Here is a 27,999-nt window from a genome sequence, read left to right on the forward strand (position 1 = left end):
ATTAGTTAACAAACCAACAAGGATTCTTATTTAGTCTCACATACCCTAATTCGTACTGTCAGCAGTCTACAAATGTTGATTAAAAGTTTATGATTAATTAATCAGATTAAAGAATTAGCTTCTTCACAACCACATATATTATGCATGGCCACAACGTGGACAGTTTAATTTTGGTTATCAACATTTCTTCAATTTTGAAATTTTGCATGTTCAAATTCTTTAGTATATAGTGTGTACACTAAAGAATTTTAATTTGGTGTATGTGTACTCATTTGGTACTCTAAAATCTTTGTTTTTATCTGGGAAATATATAGCTAAGTTTAGCTTTAACTTCTACAGTGTTCTCTTCGTTTGATGGCGAAGTCACAATTTTACTAATTAAAGAAATTTAAAATAAAAAAAAGTAAACACATGAATAATTCAAGGGGCGAGATTTAGTAGAAAGTGTGCTGTGACGATCCAACCCATTGGACCGTACGAGCACCCACTCTAACACCTAAATAGGAAAACCATTAACCTCTTAAACAGGAATAACAGGCAGAAGTTTAATAGGGGGAACAATCATAAGCCAACAGACTTACAAAAAAGGGCAGCCCGGTGCACTAAAGCTCCCGCTATGCGCGGGGTCCGGGGAAGGGCCTGACCACAAGGGTCTATTGTACGTAGCCTTGCCTTGCATTTCTGCCAGAGGCTGTTTTCAAGGCTTGAATCCATGACCTCCTGGTCATATGGCAGCAACTTTACCAGTTACTCCAAGGCTCCCCTTCGGACTTACAAAGCACTTTAAAATAATTTTACAAATTCAAGTCCTATTACAAGAATCACCTAACATCCCCAGGAATACTAGTCTAAAATAGGTACAAGAGATTCTACAGAGGCAAGGCATAAATAAAATAAATGACACAACTTCGACTATAAGGAAGGGGGTAGAAACTGCTGAAGAATTATCTTCGTCTTCACCTAAGAAATATCGTTGATCCTGCAACCAGACTATGCCAAGTGGAATATCAAGAGTAGTATCAGTACAAATAACACTTACTAGTAAGTATCATCGGTCAACCTAATACCCACCACATAGTATAAAGAAAACAATAGGAAGAAACGAAATCAATAAAGAATTACACCGCCGACCATCATTAACTCACAACTATCTCTCCTCACAAACTTTTATAGTATTTCACTCACCTATTAGCTATTGGACCACTGCTAACTTCGGTTTATAACCCCAAGCTAACATTTCTATAACACAGAGAAGTCCTCTGGAACCACACTAGCACTAAGTCTATTGTGCTAGCCTTACATACTGACAAGGCCATAAGACATCACACTGCCCTTAACATGTGGCTTAGTTAACAAAGATTACCAACTATTCTAGACGGCTACTTTCTAACTAGATAGAACTCAATCACCCCACAATCACACCTCCCAACTAGTTTTGACTCTCACTCGTCAAATACGACACTGTTACCACTTAGTTGAACTCTAAGTAATCGAATTTTCAACCTAGCCACCCAACCTCTACTCTTACGCCCAAACTCCATAGATTATCACAGACACTGCAATAGTCACACAAGGTTACACAGTCTTACCTTCCAGATAGTCTGTTATTTCCTCTTAATTCTCAACTCGAACCAGCCACCAAATCGGTAGGGTTATTCACAAAAATCTCACCCCTCAACCTTTAAACAAGTAATCACATTATTCCACAAAATGATATATAATAATTGTGTCACGCCCCGAGAGGGTACCCTAGGCGTGGCCGGCACTCAGAAACCATCTCTGGCCTCTGAGAGAACCACTTGGTCTCATCACTTATTCATTCATCAGCGAAAGACTTAATAAGAATACTTATATGGGCTCTCCATTAACAACATCTAATGAAAAAAGATTTTTTTTTTTGAAAAAGTAGTTTCAAAGGAGAACTACTTCAATTACATCATTAAACTCTGTCTATGAAGGCTCTAATACTCTTAGATGGTGCCAATGACATATCCATGGCTACCTTAAAAGAAACATAATACTCAACAATACTTAAAGGATAAAGAGTTCCTCCGAATATAAGAAGGACTCACCAAATAATTGAAAAATAATGATCTTCAACGAAGCGCCTGTTGAGGATCTCTAACACCTGTATCTGCATCATAAAACGATGCAGGTCGAATGACGTCAGTACGTGGAATGTACGAGTATGTAAAATGGCAGGAAGGTAAGGAAAAATATCAAGAAACTTCTCTCAAGAAAACTCAGCTCAGAACTCAACATCATCTCAACATCAATATGTAATGCAAGTTTAAAATATAATAATAAAAATAATAGTAACAAGCAATGCTTACTCAATTGGGAGTTTCTCTAACCGACAACCATCACTTATGAGCTAGCGATGATACAACGAAGCGATGTCGTTGCCACATCCATCCAATACCTTGCCAGGGTAAAGGACATCACCATCTTGGATCTACTCATCAAAGTCCTATTTTAGGGACTTAAGAGGCATAACCTCCATCCTACGCTGGCTACGTAGTTCTGGGGTTTGAGTCAATTAAACTCTTACCCAACTCGGTGCTCAATACTACTTCCAAAATATGTGCTCATATTAAACTCATCATCTAGTCTCATTGGACTTTAATTTAAATCATTAAACTCATCTCATTTCATGTTCATCAATCATTATACTTCCAAAAACATCATTTACATCTCATCAAAACATCTTGCTCAAAATATCATTTTTCTCAAATTCATTCAAATTCAACTCTTTTGCTCTTTCAAAACTCATTAAAAATACATATATAGTATTAATTCATATAACTTCTTTTTATCAATGAAAATAATAAAAAGCCAACATCTTTACTCAAAACATGTGTAAAAATATTCATGAACATTAAATCAATTAGGATTAATGGGAAAGTAGCCATGAACAATAATTCCAATAATATGAGAGATAACAATAATAATAATATTGATGCATAAATATATCAAACTCAATAGAAGAAGAATTAATTTATTTAGAATTCAAGATTTGGATAAAACTCAACTATAACTCAATTATAATAAATTTAAATATTGGGTGCATGGACGAACTCAATCCAATGCTATGAAAGCCTTACATACCTTAAATCGGAAGCTTTACTTCGAATTGGAACACTCTTGGACCCCTAGCCTTTTCTTCTCGCCGGTTTATTTTGTGTACTACCCGGAGTATAAGAATCACTAGAGTAGTATCTTTATACTACTAAAACTAAAACTATATTTGAGAAGGAGTAAAGAAGTATATAGAGAGAAGAGTTGCTTAAGAAAGCTTGGTGAATAAAATGAGGAAATAAGGTGGGTATTTATAGGTGTGGAGGAGGGACCTAACAATAAATAAACATAATCATAAAGGATGATCTTAAAAATTCAATGGAGAATTTTGATGTCATGGATGATGTCAAATGGTTCTAGATCTTTCTATGGTAGGTGAGATGAAATTTCTTTTAACGGAATATCTGTTTTCGAAGCTGCGTTTGAATAAGATAAATTTCTTATTAGGATTTGGTGTCTTCATAAGAATTGTAGATATAGAAGTCTAGTTTCAGTTAGTTCAAGAATCATCCAATTTGGAGCATTCTACATCGAGATATGAATTTTATTCTACAAACACTCCATTCCGTCACAGCACTATGTCTTGCAAAGATCAATTTATTTGATCTACTTAAAATCCGAATCTTAAGATATGTTCTCATGAAAGTTGTAGGTAATGATGTTGTGGTTACTCAAAAATTTTAATCACCTAATTTGGACCATCCTATGAAAAGTTATGCCCAAATTACTTTAGGCATGAGAGAACATAATCAAAATACTTTTAGAACATGATCAAAATACTTTAGAACATGATCAAATTTCTTTAGAACATGATCAAAATACTTTTAGAACATGATCAAAATACTTTAGAACATGATCAAAATCTTTAGGCATGAGAGAACATGATCAAAATACTTTTAGAACATGATCAAAATACTTTAGAACATGATTAAAATACTTTAGAACATGATCAAAATCTTTTCATGCCTTCATATAAGGACTTTTGATAAATCAACAATTTAATGCATTTAAAAGCCAATATAAGTTAATATAAGATAGGTAATTAAATTTTATATATTTAATAATCTATGCATTTGGAATTATGATATGAAAAATCCATAAAGTTTCATGCTTGAATTAAATAGAAAACTTTGATAATTTATTTGGACTTCATGAAAGAAAGGATCCATGAATCAATAATATTTATGGGGTGTTACAATATCTCCCCCTTGGAATCATTCGTCCTCGAATGAAGATGAAACTAGGAGACATCAAGAATGAGTATCATCAAGACATCAATTTCTCATAAACTCCATTACTAAAATTCAAAAATATACATCGACTCAAAGGTTGGAGTAAGGAATATTACCTTGAACATCATCATCGGAAGGCACAAATAGATGAGGATATTTAGCCTTCATATCTTCTTCAGCTTCCCATGTATCCTCTTCAACAAATTGATTTCGCCATAAGACTTTGACAGATGCTACTTCTTTAGTTCTTAATTTGCGAACCTGACGATCAAGAATCTGAACTGGAATCTCTTCATAACTCAAACTCTCTTTCACTCCAATGCTCTCAGCTGGGACAACAAGTGAAGGATCTCCCAAACACTTCTTAAGCATAGAGATGTGAAACACGGGATGAATAGGAACTAATTCTGGAGGCAACTCCAATTCATAGGCTACGTTACCTACCCTCCTCATAATCTGATAAGGACCAATGTAGCGAGGACTAATCTTTCCTTTCTTTCCAAATTTCATCACACCCTTCATGGGTGAAACTTTCAAGTATACCCAATCGTACACTTCGAACTCTAAATCTCTCCTCCTAACATCAGTGTAGGATTTTTGGCGACTCTGAGCTGTCCTCAACCTTTCTTGGATGGTTTTCACCTTCTCCATAGCTTGGTGAACCAAGTCTGGTCCAATCAACTCAGCTTCACCAACTTCGAACCAACCAATTGGTGATCTACATCTCCTCCCATACAGAGCTTCATAAGGAGCCATTTGAATACTCGAATGGAAACTATTATTATATGCAAACTCAATAAGGGGTAAATGATCATCCCAATTACCTTTGAAGTCAATGACACAGGCTCTTAACATATCCTCCAAAGTCTGTATCGTACGCTCTGCCTGGCCATCTGTTTGCGGATGAAAATCAGTACTAAGGTTCACTCTTGAACCCAAACCCTTCTGAAATGACTTCCAAAATTGAGCAGTAAATTGAGCTCCCCTATCAGAGATGATAGACAAAGGAACTCCATGCAGTCTAACAATCTCTCTAAGATACAGTTTGGCATAATCCTCTGCAGTATTGGTAGTCTTCACTGGCAAGAAATGTGCCGATTTGGTCATCCTATTCACAATCACCCAAATAGAGTCATGTTGTTTGCGGGTTCGTGGTAAACTGGTAATGAAGTCCATATTGATCATTTCCCACTTCCATTCTGGGATCTCTATATTCTGAGCCACTCCACAAGGCCTTTGGTGCTCAACTTTAACTTGTTGGCAGTTTGGGCACTTGGACACAAATTCTGCTATATCTCTCTTCATTCCACTCCACCAGTATACTTCTCTCAAGTCATGATACATCTTTGTTGAACCTGGATGGATGGAATACCTAGAATTATGGGCTTCTGCCATGATTCTCTCTCGAATACCATCAACACTTAGAACACATAATCTTCCTTGATATCTCAACACTTCATCTCCCCCTTTGGTAAAAGCCATTACCTTCTGCTTGTGAACCTCATCCTTCAGTTGAAAAAGAATGGGATCCTGATCTTGTTTTTCTTTCACCTCTGCAACTAGAGATGATTCAGCTCCATTTCGTACTATTATACCACCCTCACTAGAGTCAATAAGTTGAACTCCCAAATGCGCAAGTCTATGCACTTCCTTTGCCAACTCCTTCTTTTCCTCTTCCACATGAGTTGTACTCCCCATAGATAACCTGCTAAGAGCATCAGCAACTACATTTTCTTTACCTGGGTGGTAGAGAATGCTCATGTCATAATCCTTGAGCAACTCTAGCCATCTCCTCTGCCTCAAATTCAGCTCCTTCTGGCTGAATACATATTGTAAGCTCTTATGGTCTGTGAACACATCCACATGTACACCATAAAGATAGTGACGCCAGATCTTAAGAGCAAATACCATAGCTGCCAACTCAAGGTCATGAGTGGGGTAGTTTCTCTCATGAGTCTTAAGCTGCCTGGAGGCATAGGCAATGACCTTACCTTTCTGCATCAATACACATCCCAACCCAACTCTTGAAGCATCACAATAGGTTACAAAACCATCCATTCCTTCGGGTAGGGATAGTATTGGAGCAGTAGTCAATCTAGCTTTCAACTCTTGAAAACTTTTCTCACAAGCATCAGACCATTGAAACTTAGCCTTCTTCTGAGTCAGCTTAGTCAATGGTGAAGATATGGATGAAAATCCCTCAACAAACCTCCTGTAGTAGCCAGCCAAACCTAAGAAACTCCTTATATCGGTTGGAGAGGTAGGTCGGGGCCAGTTCTTAACTGCCTCAATCTTTTGAGTATCAACTTGGATTCCATCCCCAGATATAATATGGCCTAGGAATCCTACAGACTCAAGCCAAAACTCACACTTTGAAAACTTAGCATACAACCCCTCCTCCTTAAGAGTTTGAAGGACAATCCTAAGGTGATTAGCATGCTCACTCTTACTTCTAGAGTAGACCAAAATATCATCGATGAAGACAATTACAAACCTATCTAGGTATGGCTTGAATACTCGGTTCATGAGGTCCATAAAAGCTGCTGGAGCATTTGTCAATCCAAAGGACATAACAAGAAACTCAAAATGACCATAGCGGGTTCGAAAAGCCGTCTTCGAGATGTCACATTCTCTCACTTTCAACTGGTGATAGCCTGATCTGAGGTCTATCTTAGAGAAACATGTGGCACCCTGAAGTTGGTCAAATAAATCATCTATTCTGGGGAGAGGGTACTTGTTTTTAATGGTGACCTTGTTTAGTTGTCGGTAATTAATGCATATTCTAAGGGACCCATCTTTCTTTCGCACGAATAGGACAGGAGCGCCCCAAGGTGAAACCTTAGATAATCCTTTAAAAAGTCTTTAATATGCATCCAATTTGTTATACTTAATTGTTCTAATTTTATTACTGCATTTCTTTGTAAAGCTAATAATCCACTATTTGAATCTTCTCCTGTTAACAAAACATGTATTTTATTAGCAAAATTATATGGATTTGGCCCCATTTCTATTAATCCTTGGAATTCTTGAGGATAGGTTTGTTTATACGCTTCCCAAACTGCTTTGCATGATTCTCCTAAAAAGGTTTCTAAATATTTATACATTGTTTCGGCATCTGTTTCTTGGTAATTTTTTATGAAATCTGCTACTATTATTCCTTTCCATACATCTATTACTGTATTCCACATTTGTGGATCATGAGCTGCTATATTAAGTATTTTTCCTTTATTTCCTCCTTCTTGTAATTTAATTGGTTCTTCTAGAGGCATCCGTCTACCTGCTGGTTTAATGTTATCTCTTATTTCTAGGTCTTGTGTTGTAGGCCATGCTTTCCTTGGAAGATTTCCGGAAGTATGAGTAACATTTGCTGCTGGACTAGTTCTTTGGAAAGGGCTCGCACTATGAGCACTAGTTGCTTCATTCATTAATTCTTTGTAACTAATTATAGATTCTATATCATTAAAATATTCTGAGTTTTCTATGGTTGAGGTCTTTTCTATACTTTCATCTGTATCCTGTATTCGGTATATCAAATTATCGTCTCTTTCTGAGCAAGATCTAAAGTGTTCTATGGTTTCTAAAATATCCATTTTACCTTTTTTACAACCTTTACATTTAAACACACTATATTTATTTTCTTTGTATAATTCTTTTACTATCTCTATGACATTATCTACTTCACATCCTGTTTGTATTACTTCTATATTCATAAATCCTTCTTCTTGTGCTATAGTACTTTCTGTATCTGTGTCATCTACTAGGTTTTGAGTTATATAATTATAGTCTGTAAATCTTATCGAAGTTTCTCCTTTAGAGCTAGTATACATTAGGTGTTCTTTAGGTGCGAATGACTTAGGTTTACTTAATTTATCTAAATTCCATTCTAATCCTGCATATTCTTCTGGATTTATTTTAATAGGTTTTATTAATTTTATTCCTTTGTTTCCCATTACTTCTACTACATCATTTACTTGTAATCTAAATTTTGTATTACTGTTTAACGTTAGTTTTCCTATAAATCCTAAACACATTAATAGATTATTACCGCTAACCATTTCTTCATAGCCTTTAGTTTGTATGCCTATTTTAATATTATTACCAAAATCCTTTAAATTCATTAGAAAGTCTGGACTAATATAAAATATTCCTCCGTTGTTTGTCATATCTACTTCAGTGAGTCCTATTATGGATTTCTTTAGGTCTGACCATCGATCATCATATATTACTATTAATACTTTGGTGCCTAAATTTTTTCTAGTTAGGCCTTTTAGTCCTATAACAATTAGTCCCATATGCATCATCATAAGTCGAGGATTTTTTATTGTCTTTAAGAAATCAGGAGTCACTAATTTTAAGATAGAGCAATTTTCTCCTAAAGCTGAGATTTGTTCTTCTCTATAGTGTCTACATAATTGATTGTCTTTTGAGAAACAGCCTACTTTGTATAAAGTCTTAGGATTTAGTAGTTTTAATTGATTTTGCTGAAAGATCTGTAAATCTTTATCTACATCTACTATTTCATTTAGCTCTTGATTTTGTTCTTCAGTAGGATTTCTTCTTCTAGATAGTATTCTTGATATAAGGTTATTTCCTATTCTATTATCCGAGTAGCTTATGCTTGGTCTGCTTCTTTGGATTTCTTCTTCGTCTGTTGATCTAGACTTGTGTGAAAAAAGGTCCATGGTTGTGGTTTTTTGACTACTTGTATCTTTTCTTTGTGGGGGGTTATTTCTATTCTTTTTAATTGTTTTACTAGATCGTCTATTTCTCTGTTAGGAAGTTGCGGTATTGGTAATTCAGGTTGTTTTTCTTTTAGTATCTTATCTATTTGAATATTTAAGTCTATCAATAATGCTATTATTGTATTGTTTTGTTTTACAATAATTTTGTCTGAAGTGCTAGTCGGAATATGTCTTGTAAATCCTATTGGTTCATCATGGTATAATTTTGAGATTTCTATGGCTTTTAGATAATTTATATCTTGTTCTTGTTCGTTCATGAAAGAGAAATTTGTTCTAATCTTTTTATTATTTCCTTTAAATTATTTATTTCAGAAATAATATAGTCTATTTGTTCTGTAATTTTTGTTATTATCTGGATGTTTTGTATTTCTAACTCTTTAGGTGTTTCTAGAATTGTCTTTATTAATCTTTCTATTTCTGATTTAGTAGGTATTTTTTCAAGGTTAAATTTAGTGTTTATAAAGTGTACTTTTCTATCAACTTCTATCTGTTGCGTTTTTAGAAAATCAAAGTTTTGTTCTAACTTATTTAGAGTCTTTATTTGTTTGTTGACTACAGAGTCTATTGTTTCGAGAAGGCGTATTACTACCTTATCTTTTAGCTGAGTATTATCGCTAAGATTTATGATTAGGTCTACTAGCGTATTATGATGTTTATCTTCTGAATGTAATATATGTTCTCCTTGCGAGAAATTACACCTAATTGTATTAGTCTTGTGTATAATTCTGTATTTCTTTTCTGGATGTATTCTTAGGTCTAAATATTCTAAGTGTTTTAGGGAATCTATTTTGTTTATCCTAATGTATTAATTTTCCAGATTACTTCGTATAAACTTTCTCTATATGCACTGAATCTAATGTCCGCCTCTATTTGGTTTATTTCTTTGATAAATTCTGCTCTAAGTTCTGTCTGCTTTTTATATAAGTCTTCTGAGGTATACAAAGGTTTTTTGAGAAAAGAGTTTGGTGTCTATATATATATATATATATATATATATATATATATATATATATATATCATGTTTATGAATTAGGGATCATAACAATTTTTCGAGTTGAAAAAATTGACTAAACAACTGATTTTTGTTTTTATTATTATTATTAAAGAACTGATTTATTATTTGGTGTCTCAAAATACGTACGTGGTTACGCTTCATGCAAATACGTGTTGATGCATGTCATTCAATGTATTTATCGATACGTTTCTCGATTAATATTAATGTCTCCTTAATTTGTTCAAATTAAAACGTAATCACCCCAATATAAAATATGTTACAGAGAAATTAAACAATATTTTCCTCTGCTTTAAGCATCTGTTGACACTGCGACAACTTCAGAACTTCTCTTCTCTCTCGAATTATTTGTTGCATTTCTCTATTATATGATTTTTAAGAAAATATTATTTAGCAGGAGATTTTAATTATTTTACCGTCATTTATATCTACAGATATAACTTCTATTCATTAAATATATTTGACTTTTAAAAAGCCATTAATTAGTTGTTTAAATTATCGAAATGTTAATTAAGGGTTTTTTTTTATTTGCGTCCTTTGATATATATAATCTTTTGTGATTTGCATCCCATTCTTTTTTATTTAATAATTTATACCCTGATCTTTCTTTTTTTGTAAAAAAAAAATTAAAAAGATAATACATTTGAATTAAGTGGGGCTTTTGGAAACAGTCGTCCTACCTTGGTAGGAGTCAAGTCTGCGTACACTTTACCCTCCCCAGATCTCACGCTGTGGGATTTCAATGGGTTGTTGTTGTTGTTGTTGTTGTTGTTGTTGTTGTTGTAAGTATTACTCCTTCCGTCCTATTTTAGTTGTCATGTATGCTAAAAATACTTGTTCCAAAATGGTATTTGTCAATTTAAACAATTAAGAGATAATTAATTATCTTTTTCCAATTTTTCCCTTAACATTAAATATTCTAGAATTAAAAGGCACATATACAGATAAAATTAAATAATTAATAAGGGATATGTTAGTCAAACAACACTTCGAATTAATTTTTTCTTAAGTGTTGGGTAAAATTTTATCATGACAACTAAAAAGGGGCGGAAGGAGTAATACTTATGTGAGAAAAATAGGATATAACATACAATTTGAAATATTTCCTAAAGCTAAAATCTTATATGTTGGAGGTGTGGAGGAAAACTCTAATTAAACTTCAGATTAAAGTACTTAAGATTGTGCAAATTACATTTGAATTGGGACAAATCACAAAAGATGACATACTTTAGAGAATGCAAATGACAAATTAAACGACTCTTTGATTAACCAAATGAGAAGCTTAAACAAATGTGATGGTTAGTTTAGATAAATACTCTTATATAGTAAGGTGTTCAAAAACTATATGAAAAGTGTTATAAGTTGAAATTCTTCCCATATTAATATGATGAAAAAATATGACTTCAAATATTGATCAAAATTCATGTATTTTGATTCTCGAGAAGAGAAACATGACAAAAAGTGATCAATCGAGTAAAACTGATGATATGTGAGCTATTTGGGCTCAATTGGTTGGGCCTTATAGTCGTATAGTTTGGGCTTAACGTCTGTCCAACAACGCCGAATTGCACAGATAGCCAATCGAAGTTTATAATTTTTTGCTATTTTAGCCATTTCTAAATCAACTTTGTACGTACGCGATTGAAGTTGCAAAATCTTGAACATCTCTATTTATTGAAAAAAGTGGGAACTGGTACATGAACCATGCTTTTCTTCACTACTTAAAACATGGTTAAAGCGCTAATGATGATTCCATTAATGGTGGTTTGGTTCTGATTTTGTTCTTATATTAATTTATGCTACTAGATTTTGATGATGATATCAAGGATAAGTTTGATAAAATTATGACAAGTTTTAGATTTGGTTTTTTGAAAAAAGAGTGGAGGGTCAAAAATACATCTAAAGTTTTCTGATTATTTTAGTTTAATATCTAAATATATATCAAGTGTGCGAGTTTCCTACCTGAACTATCATCAATTATTTATCAAAACACACCTTGACTATCAATTCTTCTTTTTTCCTACCTAAATGATGGTGAATTATTGGTCGCACGCCCTTTAACAAATTATCATTAAAAATTATTGTTATCGCCCATCGAGCATAAATTCTAGTTGTAGGTGTGCATAAGTTAGTTTTGTTTATGATGCAAGAGATTGAGACATTTCAAGAAGTTACGGACAATGAGGATAGAACTTATTGTCAATTGAGCAAAACTAAATGGTCATATATAACTTATCATGCCTGGCGGAAAAAAGAGGACATTTTTAAATTAAAGTTTTTTGTTTATCAAGACCAACACCTTGTGGGGGTCATTCTTGCAGATCACACCTTAAATAACATGGTAATTAGGGTTGTGTATTGATTGATTCGGTTCGGTTCGGTTTTGAAGTTTATCGGTTTAACTTATCAGTTATAGGTTTGTAGATATGCTAAACCATTATAGAACCATTAAGATATTGCCTTATCGGTTATTTATCGTTATCGATTCGGTTATCTGTTTAACTGTTAACATTTCACACAAAATTTGACTTAGAAACAAGGTGACAAATCAAATGAACCATACATATTAGTTGACAGATTGCATCTTGATCAAAAGCAAACACTTTCACATTTTAGAATAACTGGGAGTTTGAGACAATCCAAAATAAAAGTATAAAACTGTTAAGGACTTTATATACCAAATGGTACAATTATAATTATTTAATTTACTATCAGGTTATTGATTAACCCAATAAGAAAAAATCTAGAACCGCTAAAAATTGATAACCCAATAATAATAAAAAATTGAAACCTTTATCGAAACTGCAAAACCAATAACTTATTATAGATAAATCAATAGCTTTTTTCGATTCAAATTGATTTTGAACAGCCGTAATGGTAACTAACAATTGGCCACCAGGTGCAATTCCTGCGTCGAATGACATGGTAATTAACAATTTGCACGTATTGGATCATTTGAGACCGCTATTTAAATTTTGTCCTCGTTTAAAGGAATTTGTACAAAAAATGATCTCAACCCTATATGTTAATTATGAAATGAGGATTCAAATCTTGACAAAATCAACTTAGATATACCAAATAGCATTTTGAGAAATAAAAAAGGATTCATAATTAACTCGGTCAAGTTTGATCTCTACATTCGCGATCCTGGGTCCTACGTTTGCGGAGGCTAACTGATTGAGTTGTTAAATTTAATTCTCGTTTTTAGCCTTTTTCCTCATATATTTTTCTTCATAAAAAGACTTTGAGAGCTTGAATTGTGAGGAGAATCAGTGAGTTTTGTTGAATTTTGTTTGTGGATTGATTAGGAGTGTTGCTAGAGTCGATTGTATCGCGTTTAACCCGTAAGTTTTCATCGAATTCCCATCTTCTGATTCCTAAATTGGTGTTCTTAAATCTTTTTGGTCATAGTCTGATTTGAATAGGTTCTCAAACTCGAATTGTACTCAAATTTTGAGCACAAGTTCCTCGAGCTATTAGGGACCTAGTGATAGGTTCAATTTTGGAATTCCATTAACGGGTCCCACTAGCCTATTCTTTATCTGATTTTGGGCTTGGGTTATATCATTGCAATATGAGTATCATTCTTCTCATAGTGACGTGTAGTTTACAATATTGATAGTATCGTGGCATTAGAAGGACGTGAAGAAGAAATGGACAGCTCGTGAATGGTCTGAGGTTGTTGTTTGGCTTTCAAGTAGGCTACGATCTATTTTTCTTTAGATTGTGCTCCACGAGATAATGTTTAGTAAAAATTGCATGTGAGTTGGGAATGTATGTAGCGGGTTTAGGATTTCTTTCCTTATCTTTATTTTCTTGATTCTCGTAGAAGCCTCAGGCTAGTATAGTGTTGCAAGATCCTTAGTCTAGGCTAGAAATGTCTTGCTTATACAGTAGTTGATGTTGTTAGAATCTTCGGAGTTGATGTTTGGGGTCTTAGAATAATGTGGTGATCTAAGTGCCTTAGAATGAGTTTTATTGATCCCTATCTCAGATTAGGCTATGAAACCTTAGTTTCTTGTTATTGTCGTAGGTTGGCATTGGTTGCATTTGGTATTCGCTTGAGTAGTACTTGTGGGTTAAATCTGAAATCCTTTAGTTACCCTTTTTGATTGTTGAATTCTTCAAAAATTACTTAGTTTCTTGAGTTATGGTGATCATGATATGGTATTATTGTTGCATATGTTGAATTATCATTGGGCGCGAGACCTTGATCGAGGACCAGTTGGATTTCAGGTCAGTTTTCTAAGCTTTGGGAGTGAGAAGATTCTGGTTATGTACTTTAGGTTGTTTAGATACTATTGTTTGGATGTTGATGATATCATGCATTCTATTGGTATTAAGTTTCATGTGTTTTGTGATACGATCCTAGAAAATGCGTCGACTTTCTCTACCATTATTTTAAGAAAGTATAATTTTGCACTTTTACTCGCAAACTAATTTTAATGGGAGTTGTACCACCTTTACTGTTTGATAAATGAATTTTTGAGATGAAAAGACATCGGAGATGCGTTCACTACTTGTTTGTCTAGTCGAGGATATTACCGATCCTCTCTTACTAATGTGGTTTCATATATATCTCTAGTACCACGATGGAATAGGTCCAAGAGAATCGATTGTGAAAGTCTTGGGTCAGGACTAGGCAAGTAGATACGGGCTTCCCAAATTCCCTATGGGTACCTCCGTCCGTGTGACCCACTGAACCGGAGGAGGAGACCACATGGGTCCTACCTAGCATGTCAGGGGCAAGAGGTAGGTGTATATACTTTGTTACATTGGTACTTGTTATTAACGACATTATGAATTTTCATTGCATAACTTGCCTTCATATGCATCGAATATCACCAATATATTTGATGATATTTGCACCTTCTAGTCTTATGGGGGGGCGGTTGGGTTATATTTGTTATTGTGTGCGTTCCGAGCTTATGGGGGTCTAATTGGGTCATTATTTGATTATAATTGTGTATTTTGTGTCGATTTTATATTGATTATTATATTTGATTGGATTGGATTGGCTTTTTGGCTGTTGTGATGTGTAGCGGTGGTTATCATTGGTATATCTCTGGTTAGCTGACTTCCGTAGTAGACTCTTGTAGTGATTAGGTTGTTGGGTCAGCACCTCCATGTATGTTCCTTTATTTTAGCTTTTTGCTTTTTTTAATCCCATTTCCTTGTCTCTGTTTAAGTTTATTGTGGATTATCTCTTCTTAGTTGCTTGCTTGCTTGCTGTATATCCTCCTTATTCACCTATTATTTTTACGTGCTTTGTATTTGAAGTTCAGTCGGCCTATGCCTATTGGGTAGCACTTGTTGATACTTATACTACACTTCTGCGCCATGCAAATCATAGTATAAGTTCTTGTCGCTAACATATTCCTCGTACGAAGCAATTTATGGATCGGAGATTTGAGATGAGCTTCTAGCATCCGGAATTGTCCTTTTCCTTCTGTTTTTGGCTGAATTAGTCTTTACTTAGTATTCAAAGACTATTCAATATAAATATATTTACTTTGTACTCCTATTTTGAATTAGTAGCTTGAATTTCGATTATTACCAGGTTTTGGGGATATATTATGTATGTTTGATTCTCTCTTTCTTTTTTTCTGATTATTGTCAATTATGCTCCACATTCTCCTCTTATGTGTGATAGCATGTTGCATCCGGTTCTGGACTACAAATTCGGTTACCTATTGGTAATCCTAATAAGTGGGCCGGGACGGGTTAGATCAGCCCGCTAATTATTTTGACCATGAGTTACCGGGCCAGGATCGGTCGGTCCAGTCCGGGCCCAACAGTGCAATATTTATGTATTCAAAAATTTGAGTCAATCATCAATACAGTGTATCATTATCTATTTAATTTAGAAGTATGTCTACACGTGGGTAGCACTCAAAAACCATTACTGGCTCCCAAGCAAACCACTTGGCCTGATTACACATTCTTTCATTCATTCAATCAACGAAAGACTTAAAATAAAAAGATAAAGAAGTGGACAATTTCAATTAACAATCTAACTTAAGGAATAAAGACCATAGGCCAACAAATCTAACTTCAATCTATGTCATGAGAATAGTCTGACAAGAAAAAAAATTCAAAGAATAGAAATACTCAATCAACCCATCTCTATCTAGTCTATGAAGCCTCTATCACTACTGTCTAAATGGTGCCAATGAAAGGTTCATGGATACCTCAAATCAAAATGAAAAGACTAATTTAAAATCAAGAATAACATAAGTGGTATCCTCCCAGTGCAGGGGAGGACTCACCAATCAGCTGAATGTGAACAGATCCTCAACGGTGCGCTCGTTGATAATCTATAGAACCTATTTTTACATCATGAAATGATGCAGGTCCAATTGGACGTCAGTACATGAAATATACGAGTATGAAATATGGCAAAATGAAACATGCATCAAGGAAGAATAATATCATTTTAGATATCTCAAATCAGAAAGATGAGAAACTCAATCAGGATGTCATAAGTCTAAAGCAGGAGTAAGATTTAGATAGAGACCAATCATATACAATATAATCCAATCCACTTCGATCCAATCCAATCAAATCAGAGTACTATTAATACTTATATGGAAGTTTCTCTTATCCAACAACAATCACTTATGAGCCAGTAATAGTACAACAAGCTCGTTGTTGTTGCCACAACCGTCCAATAATTTACAAGGGTAAAGGATGAATTATCCAATCATGGATCCAATCAATCAATCAAGTCCTCTCTTTTCAGGATAGTAAAATAGGAAAACATCCGACTTTAACGGTCCAATCCTCTCTTATATTTGGCTACATAGTTATTGAGTTCGAGTTATTACTTACTCTTATTCAATTCGGTGCTCGATACTCATTCCAAGACTTAATGCTCATACGACAATCAATTCTAATCAACCAATCAAAAAGTCTCATATGGACTTTTATTAGTTCATCAATTCTATCAAATCAACCTTTCAACAATTCAATCTATCCACGTAATCCCAATCACATATTGCAAGAGTGGTTTAATCTCACATTTATGACCACATTCAGTTAGGTTCAATCATTTGGGTTCAAGTTATGAAAATAAAAAGGACCTTCAAATTTGTTAAGAATATCATCATAATCATATCTCATTCACATTCAAGCACTCACAATTCAAGGCTCTAGGTTAAATCATTAGATATAGACATACAATTATTATCAAACTATAACTAGGATTTTATGAACTAAAATATGTAACTTATTTGTTCAAGAGTTCAAGTCGTGAAAATCATCAATCAATTAATAGTATGTAAAAATATTCTAGAGTTAAGGGAAAATTCAAAAAATCATTCATGGAAGGTTCAAGTCTTTCACAAGTCCATCAAACACGTCTATGGGTCACATGGAAGAACACAATCCATGTTTTAGTTGACCATACATACTTGGAACGAAGAATATCTCATCGAAAATCAAATACCTCACATGAAAACCTTGAACCCTATCTCTTCTCCTTCTTTCTAATCACTTTTCTCAAAAGGTTTTAAATGTTAATGAGAGAAAACTAGCATTAGGAACAGATATAGGGTGGATTTTAGTCCCAAAAGGACGTGGATTAGGTATAGAAGGGGTGGGGAAAGGTCTGAAATGCTCTTATTAAAAAATATCTAAAAAATAGGGTCTGGAGTGGTGCCCCATGCCCCAATATACTGTGGCATGTTTCGGGCGCACTGGTGGCGTGCCGTGCCAGACCCTAAACTATTGTGGCACTAGTCTTCGGTAAAATGATTATAACTTTTTAATTCAAACTTGGAATGAGGAAAACTTAGTGACGTTAGAAAGAAGACTCAAATATCCTTAATTTGATAGGTCATGGGCTACCTAACTCTTAATATTCTGAAAGTTATTATCGTTTGAAGTTGACCCTTATATAATCATATATGAAAACTCAATCGGTAAAGGATCTTTGAACTCGACTTAGTACTAGAGATTCCTCATGACCCTAATACACTTCAAATAATTAGGAATTGATCCTAAAATATATATACAATTAGGATTCGTCGGGCTCGGTCCTATACGTATAAGAAGAATGGCTCGGGTCTTAGCTTAAAATATTTTAGGGTATAACAATATCTTTCCCTTGAGATCATTTGTCCTCGAATGGTCAGTAAACCAAGGATGGACTCGAGGCAAGAATTACAATCAAGACTCAATCATTTAACCAATCAAATGCTCTAAATAATCAACTATTCAAACTCAAGAATAGACAAATCAATTCAAGTCAAGAGTAGGGACATTACTTTTAACATTATCATCTTTAGGCACGAATTGAACATCAAAACTCAATCATTCGAATTATTTAAAAATCTAGATTATCAACCATTGAACTCAAGAAAAAAAATCAATTTGAATCAAGAATAGGATGTGGCTTTCAACATCATTATTGATGGCATGAATAAAAGTGGATATTTGGTCTTCATATCATCCTCATAGGACAGGCTATCCTTTATTTCAGCACTATCAATGGGAACTACCAACAACGGATCTCCCAAGCACTCCTTCAATCATTGAGACATGAAGCACCGGACGAATGAAGACTAACTCAGAAGGTAACTCCAATTCATGAGTGACATCTCTAATCCTCTTCACACTTTGGTAAGGCCAATATATCGATGCCCAAGCTTCCCCTTCTTTCCAAGCCACATAACACCCTTCACGTACGTCCAATCATTCACCTCAAACTCTAAGTCTTTTCCCCTCACCTCAATTTTTACACTCTCTGAAATGGTTTTTATTTCCTCCATAACTTGGTGAACTATAGGGAACTCACTCACTAGAAGACATCATACCAGAGATGAAAAAAGAGTTGCAACCTCGAATACTCCCCTCAACATTCCTCTTACTAAGTTCAATAAGAATTATCAAGCCTAATTTAACACTTCTACGTCCATTATTGCATGAGCTCTTACCCAGAGACACACTAACATACTCTTACCTATCTATTACATATCAGAGGGTCTCATCTTGCTCCTCTTCTATACCGTTATCCTTAACTAAACAAGTACAAAACAACTATCATAAATAGGAAATACTCATTCTCCCCCATATACTCTCACTCAACTCAGTCTACTATCATCTATATCGCTATCAGGACTGGAAAGGAAGAATCACCAAAAAAGTTTAGATGAAAAAAGTCAAAAGCATGATTCATTCAAGAAAGTCTGATCTTGGAACATCCAAAACTAATATGATCTCTCTAGTCCTTCAGGGACTAATATGAGTTCATGGAATTGTACATATTGTGAAACTCAAGTCATGTCTCGAGTAACATAGGGCTAAAAACTCTTAGATTCATGAGACAAAATTAAGATTGCTGAATAAAATTATCAATTCTTATCCTTGAACTCATCATGGATGTGCATTAACATGGGGGTGCATGGTTCTAGTCCATAGGCATGGTGCTCATACACACACCAAGAATAGAGTATCACCTCGACTGAAGTGTTAGGAATATGGAAGATGAAAAAATATCGATGTCTCATCTTGATCAACTCATTACTATCGAAAGCTCAAGACTTACTTTGGTTCATTACCTTATCATCTCCCCCTTAGCTCAAAGGTCACCTCCTTAAGTGTGTGAAATGATTCTCTACACTTAGTTGTAACCATACTACTCCATACGATAGAGTATCACTATTCACAAAAACACTTAAACTCTCCGGTTATACTATACCTAAGTTACCAAACTGCTACTAGGACTCATTCTAAGATACTTCCCTTAACTTCCTTGTATCTTTTAGGCATCCTTCTATACATGCGGATCTTATTGGCATACACATCCACTTTCTTTATTCTTATGATATAACCTCCTCTCTTTACCTTCTAACACTCGTCTTCTAGGTTCACATATTCCTAACTTAGTTGAATGAAACTTGAACTATAACAAGAGACTTATCATTATCTATAGACAACTCCCTTCGACACAATTCTTATGGATACTAAATAGAAAGACAAACTCACATCCAACCTTCTCCGCATTAACAACTAAAGGATACTAACTAGTCACCCAAAGCAACTCATAAAATTAGACCCTCATACAACTCTATACTATCTCAAATACACATCTTAAGCCTCTTCTCACCAAATGACTTAGCTTCAATTCACTATTTACATCTAAGGATCACATACCCCTCATTCGTAACACACACTCCTCATAGGTTAATATCTTAATCTCTCATATACACCATGTCAAGCCTACTAAATCAAATCCTAAAACTAGCACTATCACACTCATAATGTTATCCCCTCTTTCTTCACACTACTCATCTCAAATTCAAGCTTATGGTCTAGTACTAACATGCACATCACACACTACTCGCATGCTATACCAACTTACAACTACTAGGTAAAATTAAGAAACACTCTCCTACTAAGACCTCATGACAAGTAATTGATCCTCATCTCATTGTATGTCTAATTACAATTTATCACCTTGTCTCCTTTCTTAATGTAAGTATTATTTACCCATTCATTACACCTCATTGCCTAGTTATATTCATATCCCTCTAAATAACATGGGGTTCTCTTTTCAAAATCATAAACCTAGGTTAGATCAATCATCTCATGACTACTCTTCCCTTTCATTCAACACCTATACTAAGTCATTACTAACATAAAGACACCTCAACATAAAACTCCTCTCTTGGTTCAAGTATACTCTAACTCATTCTAACCAACAACTCTTCCTCTACCTTCTATCATGGAAGCTAGACGATACATACTACATCTTTAGTCAAAGTCAAAGGGACTTGACATCTAACCCCATTACTTACCTTATAGATACCTAACTATAGGTACATGACTCAATCAACCACCGCTCTCACTATCTGGTTTCTATTCCTTTGACTCCATCTTTCTAGCTTTAGGATCATTCTACAAATCATAGCTTACTATGCCTCAAATCACATTTCATCGGATGGTGACACCAATCATTTAAAGATATAACTTTCCTCTTGAGGGTAACATCTGAAGTAAGGTTTTAGAGAAAAGAGTATGGAAATACATCTTGCTTAGGCTCAATGCACGATTCATATGAATGAGGGTGCATTCTTTCAAATCAATAGAATTGTGCACACTAATCGGCTCCTCTCAAGCTAGGTGCAATGTCTTTAACCTCTGAATACTTTATCTGAAAGTAACTCATCAATAAGGATCTAAGCTTTGCGGTTCCAACCACCTTGAGTATGAGGTTAGTTGAATGGATTTGAGAAGCGCGTGAATTAGAACGGAAGTTTTATAGAGTTAAACTTTATCGCACGAATTCAGAATATGAAAGAAATGAAATAATTCCTAATTTCCTATAGCCTCCTGATTATAAGTATGGTACAAAACACACCATAAGCAAGACTTTACTAGACATGGCTTCATAGACTTTCTAGGACTTTTAAACTCTGTGCTCTGATACTAAGTTAGTCACGCCCTGAAAAAGTACCCTAGACGTGGCTGGCACTCAAAAATCATTACTGGCTCCCAAGCAAATGACTTGGACTAATTACACATCCATTATTTATTTAATCAACAGAAGATTTAAAATAAAGAGATAAATAAGTGGGCAATTTCAATCAATAATCTAACTTAAGGAATAAAGGTCATAGGGCAACAAATCCAACTCCAATCTATGTCATGAGAATAGTCTGACAAAAAAAAATTCAAAGAATAGAAATATTCAATCAACCCATATCTATCTAGTCTATGAAGCCTATCACTATTGTCTAAATGGTGCCAATGACAGGTTAATGGCTACCTCAAATCAAAATAAAAAGACTAAGCTCAGAGTAAGAATAACATAAGTGGTATCCTCCGAATGTAGGATATGACTCACCAATCAACTGAATGTGAACAGGTCCTCAACGGTGCGCTTGTTGATGATCTCTAGAACCTGTCTCTGCATCATAAAATGATGCAGGTCCAAATGAACGTTAGTACATGGAATGTATGAGTATGTAATATGGCAGAATGAAACATGCATCCAGGTAGAATAATATCAGTTTAGACATCTCAAACCAGAAAGATGAGAAACTCAATCAGGATGTCATACGTCTAAAGCAGGAGTAAGGTTTAGACAGAGACCAATCATATACAATCCAATCCAATCTACTCTAATCCAATCCAATCAAATTAGAGTACTATCAAGACCTAAATATGAGTTTTTCTTATCTGAAAATAATCACTTATAAGCCACTTATCGTACAACAAGCTCGTTGTTATTGCAATAACCGTCCAATACTTTTCCAAGGTAACAGACGAATCATCCAATCATGGATCCAATCAATCAATCAAGTCCTATCTTTTCAAGACAATAAAATAAGGAAACATCTGACTTTAATGGTTCAATCCTCTCCTACGTTTGGCTACGTAGTTATTGAGTTTGAGTTATTACTTACCCTTACCCAATTCAGCGTTCGATACTCCTCCCAAGTCTCAATGCTCATAAGACAATTAATTCCAATCAACAAGTCTCGTATGGACTTTTATCAGTTCATTAGTTCTATCAAATCTTTCAACAATTCAATCTATCCACGCAATCCCAATCACATGTTGCAAGAGTGGTTTAGTCTCACATTTCTGACCACATTCAGTTAGTTTCAATCATTTGGATTCAAGTTATGAAAATGAAAAGGACCTTCAAATTTGTTAAGACTATCATCATAATCATATCTCATTCACATTCAAGCACTCACAATTTAAGGCTTTAACTTAAATCATTAAATATAGACATACAATTATGATCAAAATTTAACTAGGGTTTTATGAACTAAAATATGCAACTTATTTGTTCAAGAATTCAAAGAGCAAAAATCATCAATCAATTAAAAGTATGTAAAAATATTCTAGAGTTTAGGAAAAATTCAAGAAAACATTCCTGAAAGGTTCAAGTCTTTCACAATTCCATCTAACATGTCTATGGGGCACATGGAAGAACACAATCCATGTTTTAGTTGGCCATACATACCTGGAACGAAAAATATCTCGTCGAAAATCAAAGGCCTTACTTGAAAACCACAAACCCTAGCTCTTCTCCTTCTTTCTAATCTCTTTTCTCAAAAGTTTTTAATTATTAATGAGAGAAAACTAGCATTAGGAACTGATATGGGGGGAATTTTAGTCCCAAAAGGACGTGGGTTAGGTATAGGAGGGGTGGGGAAAGGTCTAAAATGACCTTATTAAAAAAATATCTAAAAAAGGGGTCCCACATTTTGGGCGCACTGGTGGCACGCCGCACCAGATCCTAAACTACTACAGCACTAGTCTTTGATAAAATGATCATAACATTTTACACCGAACTCGGAATGAGGCAAACTTGGTAGCGTTGGAAAGAGGATTCAAAGACCTTTAATTTGATAGTCATAGGCCACCTAAATCTTAATACTATGAAAGTTATGGCCAGTTGAAGTTGGCCATTATATAATCTTATACAAGAATTCAATCGGTAAAGGATCTTTGAACTTGACTTAGTACTAGAGGTTCCTCGTGACCGTAATTCACCTCTAATACACTTCAAATACTTAGGAATTGATCCTAAAACATATATACAATTAGAAGTCATCGGACTCGGGCCTATACGCATAAGAAGAATGGCTTGGGTCTTAGCTTAAAATTATTCGGTGTATAACAAAGTAATTATAACAATTTTTACTTAAAATATATAATAATATACTTATATTATATTACATATATACTTATAATGTATACCAAATATAATCACAATATATTATCTATTATAATGATATACTTACATTAAATTATATATACGGACAATGTATACCAAATATAATTACAATATACTATCTATTATAATGATATACTTATATTATATTATATTTACTTACAATGTATATCAAATATACTCAAAATATATTTTCTATTATTCTATTATAGTGATATCGTTATAATATATTATATATACTTACAATGTATACCAAATATACTCACAATATATTGTCTATTATTCTATTATAGTGATATAGTTACATTATACTATATATATGTACTATGTATATCAAATATACTCACAATATACTATCTATTATGGTGATAGACTTACATTATATTATATATACATACAATGTATGTAAAATAACTCACAATATATTATATATTATAGCGATATAGTTAAATTATACTATATATACTTATAATGTATTTCTAATATACTCACAATATACTATCTATTATAGTGATATACTTATATTATACTATATATACTTACAATGTATATCTAATATACTCACAATATACTATTTATTATAATTATATACTTACAATATATACCTAAATCCTAATATACTCACAATATACTATATACTATAGTAATATAGTGTGTATATAATTATAATATATACCTAAATCCTAATATACTCATAATATACTATATACTATAGTAATATAGTTACATTATACTATATGTACATACTATGTATATCAAATATACTCATAATATACTATCTATTATAGTGATATGCCTACATTATATTATATATACTTACAATGTAAATCAAATATAATCACAATATACTTTATATTATAGTGATATAGTTACATTATACTTCATATATGTACTATATATATATATCAAATATACTCACAATATATTATCTATTATAGTGATATACTTATATTATATTATATATACATACAATGTATATAAAAAAACTCATAATATTCTATATATTATAGTGATATAGTTACAATATATATCACATATGCTCACAATATACTATCTATTATAGTGATATAATTACATTATACTATATATACGTATTATGTATATCAATATACTATCTATTATAGTGATATAGTTACATTATACTATATATACGTACTATGTATATCAAATATACTCACAATATACTATCTATTATAGAGATATAGTTACATTATACTATATATATGTACTATGTATATCAAATATACTCACAATATACTATATATTATAGATATGTAGTTAGATTATACTATATATACTTACTATGTAATTAAATATATTCACAATATACTATATATTATAGTGATATACTTACATTATAGTATATATATACTTACAATGTATACCTAATATACTTAGATACTATGTATATCAAATATACTAACAAAATACTATCTATTATAATAATATACTTAATTATAATATATATACTCACAAAGTATACCAATTATACTCACAATCTACTATCTATTATAATCACAATATATTATTTATTATAATGATATACTTACATTATATTATTTATACTTACAAGTTATACCAAATATATTCACAATATACTATCTATTATGATAATATACTTAATTATATATTATATATACTTATATACTAAATATACTCCCAATATACTATCTATTATAATAATATACTTAATTATGTATTATATATACTTATAAAGTATACAAATATACTCACAATATACTATTTATTATAATAATATACTTAATTATATATTATATATACTTATAAAGTATACAAATATACTCACAATATACTATCTATTATAATTATATTTTTTCAAGTATTGAAATCTTATAGTGACTACAAATTTAATTTTCAATATATGATTATGTAAAGTAAATAAAATTATTTAATTGATTCATTCAAATTTTATGGAAAAAAATTAAGAAATGCAAAGACTTAATGAGTCTTTGACTTTATTAATGTATTGATAAAATTCCAAACATACAAAGTTACAAACTTACAATTAGTTATATATAATAAATTGTAATTTCTACATATTTCGAATCATTTTCTCCAATTCATTTGTATTAACATTAACATAGACTCATAATTTTCAAAATCAATTAATTCATAATTTGGACTAGCTTGTGTCGAAGGATCTCCAATTGACATTATTTCTTCAAGTTCTTCTTCTTCTTCTTCCGTATCTTGTGGTCTTTCTTTATTTTTTCGCTCTGATCTAATCCAATCTCTCAGGAAAACTAAAATATTCATGACATTGCTCCCCAAAGAGTGTCAATTATCTCTAATTTGCAGCCTTTCTTGACTAAATGCGATCTCCGATGTAACAGTTGATATTGAAACATTTAGCACATCCCTAGCTATGGTTGATAGTATTGGATATTATTTTTTATTGTTCTTCCACCACTCCATTGTGGTGACACTATTTCATCATAGGTCTCTGGGGCTGTCAAAAATAATAATTAAGCTTGTCTCGATTTACACTCCGTTGTGATGTAGGTTGTATTATATTCCAAACATATAAATTAGTAACACAATGGTAGGCATACCACGTGCCTGTCTTTTAGAAGATAATGGCTCGTCAGAAGGACGAGATAGAGGAATAGTATGAGTAAGAGTAGCATTATCAAGTAAATCGATATAATGATTTTAAAATGCTTGAATATGATCATTTGCATCACACATTGTCTTAAATATACTAGGTTCTTCATCTTTTTTTAATTTCTAAAGAACTATATATAATGCGAACAAATTCAGACATAGTAGTAAATTTTATATACGGATTTAACATAGCACCAATTAAATAAATAGGAGGAATAGGAAAAAGATGTGTTTTTATTTTTTTTATCATTCCAGTGACAACTTCTTTGTAATCATCTTTCAGTTTATACTCCAGAAGCATTTTACAAATTTCGGCTAAATAAACTAAAATATTACAAACAGTAGGATAATAAGTACCAAAAAATTCAATAGTAGCCAAATAAATTTTTTTAAGAATATAACAACATCATTAATTTTAGTCCAATCAGATTCTTGCAACATGACTTCGGAAAATTTATATGCATATTTATTAAAAGTTGTAGTTATAGGGATTTTATAAATATTGCAAGTCTTTAAAAAATCATAAGTAAAATTTCACCTAGTTGCAATTTCTTCGGGCATTAATCTTGGTCTAAGATTATTTTTCTCGCATTTTCTTTTAAATTCTTTAAGTCTTGCTTTTCTATTATTTTCTTGAATAAAACCAACTGCATGCCTAACTTTTTCAATTATTGGCTCAAAAAAAATAAAGACCATCTTTTACAATTAAAATTATATATATAATAAGCACATTTAATATAAAAAATATCCTCTAAAGGAGGGAAAGCTAAGTTTTTAAAGAATTAATAGCAGCGGTGTTGTTAGATGCATTATCAAAAGAAATATATAAAACTTTGTGTTGAAGATCATAATATTTTGCAACCATTGATATAGAATCAGAAATATATTGTGCAGTATGTTTTTGGTCTTCATCATATTAAAATGCTAAAATATATTTTTTTGCATGAAAAAATCACTATCTATCCAATTACAAATAATAATTAAATAATCATTTTTATTTGTAGCACTACCAAGATCAGAAGTAAGTGAAACTCTACATGAAAGATTTGTTAATAACCAACGTAATTAATATGCATATTGTCCATGAGTTTAAAAATATCTGATCTACAAGTATTTCTAGGAGTACATTTAAAAATAAGATTATAAATTGATTGTATATAATGAATAAAAACATCAGAATAATCAAATGAAAAAAGGTAGACAATCCAAAGCTATCATTTTTGCTAACTCTTCACGGTCCCTTATTTTATTATATGTTCTCATTAATTTTTTGGTCTGTGGATTTAATCTACCTTGAACTGGCCTAGTAGCACCTCCTATTCATTCTCTCCAACCAGTATGCTGAAGATCTAGATGTCTAGTCAATTCACTCATCCTACCTTTATTACCCCCGGTCTTATGCTCGAAAATTGATTGACAATCTTTACATTGAACTTTAGTTGTTCCGGCTATGCGTTCAAAATAATGTCATACTAAATTAGTTTTTTTTCTTTCTTTTACAAGTTGTGGAAGAAGATTAACAGTTCTAGATTGAGTATTACTTATATCAACATCAGGATTGGTTGGTGTAACATCCTCATCATCATTATTATCTTGTTCTATTACTACTTCAACTTC

Source organism: Solanum dulcamara, chromosome 12 (assembly GCF_947179165.1).
Source record: "Solanum dulcamara chromosome 12, daSolDulc1.2, whole genome shotgun sequence".
Taxonomy (NCBI): Eukaryota; Viridiplantae; Streptophyta; class Magnoliopsida; order Solanales; family Solanaceae; genus Solanum; species Solanum dulcamara.